Source organism: Herpailurus yagouaroundi, unplaced genomic scaffold, assembly GCF_014898765.1.
Source record: "Herpailurus yagouaroundi ecotype Mexico unplaced genomic scaffold, PumYag 191, whole genome shotgun sequence".
Classification (NCBI taxonomy): Eukaryota; Metazoa; Chordata; class Mammalia; order Carnivora; family Felidae; genus Herpailurus; species Herpailurus yagouaroundi.
In genome coordinates this window covers 12,579,928-12,585,927 of record NW_024412422.1, presented here as the reverse complement: position 1 = coordinate 12,585,927, position 6,000 = coordinate 12,579,928, and the positions used below count along the sequence as shown (strand labels likewise).

General features: G+C 53.0%; 1 protein-coding gene across 5 annotated transcripts in view; it reads left to right on the top strand.

The window, feature by feature from the left end:
- The first annotated feature begins 6 nt into the window (after nt 1–6).
- CAMKK2 (calcium/calmodulin dependent protein kinase kinase 2) overlaps nt 7–6,000 on the top strand; it is a 47,868-nt gene continuing 41,874 nt past the window's right edge. For all 5 annotated transcript variants that reach the window (XM_040444159.1, XM_040444156.1, XM_040444157.1 and 2 more), the window contains exon 1: nt 7–88. The gene's annotated coding sequence lies outside the window, so the exon portion shown is untranslated. The remainder of the gene's footprint in view (nt 89–6,000) is intronic.

The window sequence follows — 6,000 nt, the reverse complement described above, 5'->3', positions numbered from 1 at the left end:
CGCGGAGTGGAGCGCGTGGCCGCGCCGAGACCAGCGGAGCCGAGCCGGGGGCGCAGAGCGCGGGAGGCGGCGGCGGCGCGGAGCCCAGGTGAGCTGACGGGAGCGGGGCCGCGGGTCGGGGCCGCAGCGCCGCAGTCCCGGGCGCCCTCGCCTCCTAGGGGCTGGGGGCCGCTGCCGGGATTGCAGACAAAGCCCAGAGGCCGGCCCCAGGTTCCCTCCACCGAAAGGACCCCACGTGCGCCGCCCCACGCCCCGCCACGTGGGGGGACCCGGTCCCCCGGCGCCCCTTCCCCCCGCGTCCTCGGGGCGCCGGGAGCCTCGGGGTAGCCTCCTCGGCTGGGCCGCGCCCGGCTGGGGGTGGCAGGGGCGGTCCCGGAGTTTGGAACCCGTGTATCACCCGCGGCCGGGGCCGTCAAGGATCTTGGAGGCGGCCTAGGCCCACCCCCTCGCGTTTGACAGGTGTGGAAAGCTACAGAGCGCAGGAGAGCAGAGGGCCGACGGACTTTGAGCACCCCACCCCCGCACCCCGCTTGTCTTGGGGGCCAGCCCAGGCCCTGGTAGGTTGGACACCAGGCGGCAGGACCCTGGATCAGCAGTTGCGGGGCCTGGGGACCTTTGCCTCTCTTAGTCGGCCCTTTGCCTCCGCCCTCCGGAACCGCGCTGGCTCGGTCCCTTTGACCTAAATTTACCTCGGGACCGCAGCACTCAGTGAGTGCAGAGAGGTGCCTTCACCGGCACCCTCTGCTTGACTCCTGGGGACGCGGGGAATCTGGGCCCAGCCCCGCTTAGCATTGGGTCTTGGTTCCTGGAGCTCTTGCAGGCTCCCCCCACTCTCTGCACTGCCCAGTTTGGGAAGCGGGGTGTTTTCACAGCTCTGCCAGCCGCTCTGCTGCTTGCACTTGGCGCTGAGGAGGTTGCACCTTATCCCCTCCTGTCTCCCCCAGAAGGTTGGTCGGAGAGGGATGGCATCCGTGTGGCGGGGAGCTCAGAGAGGGCTCGCTGGCCTGGCTCAGAGAGCTCAGTGGGACTTCAAGTGTCCACTTCCTTAGGGGCAACTTTTATCTTCCTCACTCTGGGAGTCCCCACAGCCCTAGAGATAGAAACTTCATGTGCCCTAGAGTGGTACTGTAGTTTACCACATCCCCTCCCCTGGCTCTGCCCCCACGGGGTGAGGGAAGAGAGAGTTCTCCATCCCCATAGGCTCCCTTGTTCTCAGGGGGAGGTAGGGCAACCTGGGGTGGGCTTTGGGGACGTTAGCCCCCCTCCTCTCAAACCACCCCACAGAAACATGCAATTTAAGAATTAACTGGGTGCATGCTATGCAAATACAGCTTCATGGTGAGCCTTCAAATCTCCTTCCAGATTGCTCATCATAAACTCTTCTGACATAGGAAAACAGCTACTGGTAGTGAGAGCACAGTGTATTTTTGTAATAAAAAGTAATAGCCATCATTTGATGAATCCCTAAATACTGTGCTGTGTTACATGCATCCTCTCATTTCCTACCAACATCCTAGAGGAAGAGATTTTTTATTCCCATTGTAGAGATGAGGAGATTGAGGGTGGAAACAATCCTGCAGCATTGCTGGGAGTTAGCCTCATTTTATAGAGGGGTCAGAGGGGTTAAGTAACTGGCCCTGGGGGTCACACAGCCAACCCGGGTATGTCAGGCCCTAGAGCCCGCTCGTTTTAGAGCAGAGTCCCTTGCAGAGTCCCCCAGCTTTTTGAGAGGCCCAGAATTGTTTACTAAACCAGTCTATGTGGACACAGATCTAAGCAGGCATGGTGCTGACTGGGCTTGCCCTTGCTCCCAAGTTGTGAGTGGGCCAGAAGCCAAACATATTCCTAATACCTTTGTTCCCATCGGGGTGGTCCTACCTTCCTGGCAAGAGTTTGGAAAAGTGTCTGGTGACTTTGGTTGTCAAAATGATGCTGAGCACTTCTGGCTTTGGTAGGTGGGAGCCAGGGATTCAAAATGTCCGGCAAGCAGGCCAGATCCATGCCAGGCATAAAGAATTGTCCTGCCCTGAATGCCAGGAGCATCCCTGTTGAGAATCACCAGGAGGAATAAGTGTGGTGGCAGTGAAGGAAGCAGATGGCAATGGAGGTTCTGGTGAAATCTCTTCTGGCTGGTATGAATCCAGGAGGCTCCCAGAAAGAGGTGTCCTTTGTGCTCAGCCTTGAGGGATGGGCTTAAAAACAAACAAACAAACAAACAAACAAACAAAAAAACAGATTGGATGGGAGTTGGAGGGGAGGGATCTCACCTAGCAGAGGGAACTTTCTGCAGTAACCCAGAGTTCTCTCCTTGAGAATGTCAACTTGGAACCAAGATGGGCTACAAGGTGGGGAGACAGTACTCTCAGGAAGGGATGGACGGGGTGGGGCAGGCCAGGCTTATTTTGGCTCAGATTTTAACATGGGTCACAGAGTCGTCCTCACCCCATCATGAACCCATTTAATGGAAGGGCTCAGAGAGACAAAATACTGTAACTTGGTTAGGGTCACTTAGAACCTTCCTCTCCCCGGCGGGCTGCCTCCCAGTGGCTATGGGAAGCAGAGAGCTCCCATATCCTTTCCCAATCCTGGAGACTTGGGACAAATGCTGTTTCAGATTTTCCTTTGGGTCAGAGGGCCTTGTGTTGCTATTTTCCCCTAGATGTTTTGCTTTTCCAGTTAGCTCCTCCCCCTTGGGTTACAGGCCCCGGGTGTGGGGTTCAGGCATGCCTGGCTCCACGGTGCTGCAATGGCCTTCTCCCTCATTTCTGGTCTTCTTTCCTGGAAGTTAAGGAAATTGCGTCTCTGTTTTGGAATGGCCTTTTTTTCTTTCAGGCTGTGCTTGTCGCCTTCTCGGCCTGTTAATAATAGGAGACCTTTTGTGTCTGGCTTCTTTTTCGTGGAACATAATGTTTTCAAGGTTCATCCATGCTGTAGACTCTGTCAGTGCTTCCTTTCTATGGCTGAGTAATATTCCCTTGTATGGATAGACCCCATTTTGTTTATCCTTTCATCGGTTGGTGGATATTTGGGTTGTTTCCAACACAAGGGTTTCTTAAGGCCACTTTGTGCATTCCTCTGCCTTCTCAGCCCCCAATTAATAAACCTCTGGGCATAAGACATTATTGTGTCTCTCTGTTTGCAGGAAGAGGGTCATGGAAGGAAGGGTTTCTGAAATCAGTTGGGGAACAGCTTCCTGGAATAGGGTTTTCAGAACTCCCTGCGTCTCGCTCGCCCCCCTCCACAAGAATCCTGCTTCCTCCCAAAGCTCAGTGCCTCCAGGGTCAGTGCACAGGTGTGACACATGTGATCGTAAGGGAGAGTGTGGATTTCATTCAGTTCCATTCTCTTCAGTCGCGATGATTTGTTAAATGTAGGTCCCCATGTCATCTTATCGGTATGTATTTTGTGAGACTTTTTCTAGGTAAGGGAATCCACAAAGGAGAGAAAGCCTCACCAGACAGATGGAGCCCTAACCCTGTGGCCGGGCATGGAGTCAGCTCAGTCTCCCGACAGCTTGGCCAGAAATGCCCACCACGGAAATTGGAAATCTAGCAAAAACCAAGCTGGGAGGAAGCCCAGAAAAGACTAGCCCCTCAGCCTTTCCCTGTTTGATAGCTGAGTAGGAGTGCAAAGAGGAGGAGAGAACACTGTCTTTGGGGGGGTTAACTGTGAGCTGGCTTTCACACAGAAGATGGACACCATAGCTACCCTCTAGCTAGGTCACAGTGGCTCCATTTTACAGATGAGAAAATCAAGGCCCAAGCCCCTGGGATCTGTATAGTTAGTTTCCTGACATACCTTTTAATATAATATGCTGGCAGATGATGCCCATTTTCTTATGGAATGGAATCCCCCTTTTCCAGGAGGGTATGGTTTTGCTCTCTGAAAAAATAAGGTTTTAAGTGATTATTTTTTCTTTCTTCCCTGATTGGATCCCTTCCTCAACACAACCCAAATCTGGCATATTTCAAAGGAGGTGGGTGCCGTTGCTCCTCTGAAGATCTCTGGCTCCGGCATTCCTTGCTGGGGATGTTAGTGACCAAAACGGGGAAGGAGTGATTTCAGGCGTCAGTGTTTTCCATTTCTGTCGTGTTGGTAGTGGTGCTGCTGAACTTTTTTCTTCAATTATGAAACATGTTAAGCATAGAGAAAAGCCAAGTTTTGTTTTGTTTTGTGTTTTTGACTGCCTTGTGTTTTTGGAAGGCTGGATGGAAACAGGGCAGAGCAGGGCGCCGTGTTTCACTTAGCGCTGGCTCTGGAACTTTGATGATATTTCACTGAACTGAACCTACACTTTTGGGGGAGGGGGGTTGGTGACAAGCCCTGTCCTCGGAGCTGAGGGACGCTGGGACTTGGTCCCTGTCCCCAGAGAGCTCCCAGGTGAGTGATCTGTGAACTCTCTGAGAGTGCTTTGGAAAAGATAAATAATTCTAGCATTTTCCCTTTTGAAAAGGAGAGCAAGAAAATTCCAAGAGTCTGTTGTACCCCCACCCCCACCCCATCCTGAAAGCTGCTGAGCAACTATTTTTATGTTGTCTCTTTTTATCCTGTTGGCTTCTGTAAATAGTTGAGAGATGGCAGTTGCAGAGATAAAAATGCTAATTCCAACCTGGAGAGGAGAGAGGATGGTCCCCCAAGAAAATGCCCCCTCATCCCTCCCCAGGCCAAGGCCTTGCCCCTCTGCCTACTAGGGCATGAGGTAGAAGGTGAGTGGATGGGGGAAGGGGCATCATGGGTGGTGCTAGAGATAAGCCTCGGCTAGAGTAGTTTAAATGGAGAACTAGTGGCTTGGGTGGGGGCAGGGTGTGGAAGAAAGAACACCTCCCTCATGGGTTTTTATTTTTATTTTTATTTTATTTTTTATTTTTTTTAATTTTTTTTTCAACGTTTATTTATTTTTTTTTGGGACAGAGAGAGACAGAGCATGAACGGGGGAGGGGCACAGAGAGAGGGAGACACAGAATCGGAAACAGGCTCCAGGCTCTGAGCCATCAGCCCAGAGCCTGACGCGGGGCTCGAACTCACAGACCGCGAGATCGTGACCTGGCTGAAGTCGGACGCTTAACCGACTGCGCCACCCAGGCGCCCCCCTCATGGGTTTTTAAAGATGCATTGGGATTTTGCCTTTGAGGCTTCTGATGGAAAGAGAGTTTATTTAGATTCATCCCAGACAATTCCCCTGTCTTCTGTGTCCAGGTGTGGGGGACAGGGTTGGTCCCTCAGAGGCAGAGCCAGCTCCCAGCCCCTCCTTGCCCCTACTAGCTGGGGTTGCTTTGTGCTGGAGGCTGCGGAGGGAGGGAACTAGATTTAGCATCACCTCCAAACAGCAGGGAAGAGGGAGGGAGGGAGGAGCCCTGTGGGTGGGCAAGGCAGGGGTGCTTGTGGGTTCTGAGCTGGCCCCTTCTATCTCCTGCTTGCCAAGCTGCAGAATGTTGGAGTCCAGGTCTTTTTCTTTTCATTACAAACTGAAATTCCAGTTGTTTCCCTGTCTCTTCCTTTGGTTCAGTGAAAGATGCAGTAGGAGAGGAGGAAAGAAGTAAATGGCTCCTACCTCCCTTTGCCAAATACCCCCAACACCCACTCCACACTCACCCACCCAGTCGCCCTTCCTGGCTCTTCAAGGTGGGGACCACCAGTGTGCACCTGGCTGTGTGATCCCAGCCACTCTCCACGACACTCTCTTATCCACCAATCAGTAGCCTCAAAGGAAGACACCTGAGCTTCTTGCTCTGTAAGCATCCTGGCCCCCAGGGCACATGGGGCTGCAGGGGTCAGGACTCCTGGTTTTCTAGCCCTGGAGACCTGCTGGGCTGCCTCGTGGAGGTCGCCTCACCTCCCTGGGTCCGAGGGACTCCATCTGCAGCCCTTCATGCTGATGATGAAAGCCTTGGGAGTGTGCACAAATTGTTTTGACATACGTAAGCAAGGACGCAAAGTTGTATGCACACTTTAATTTACATCTTGCAAAAAGTGATGTATGTGGACAAGAGTTAGAGGAGA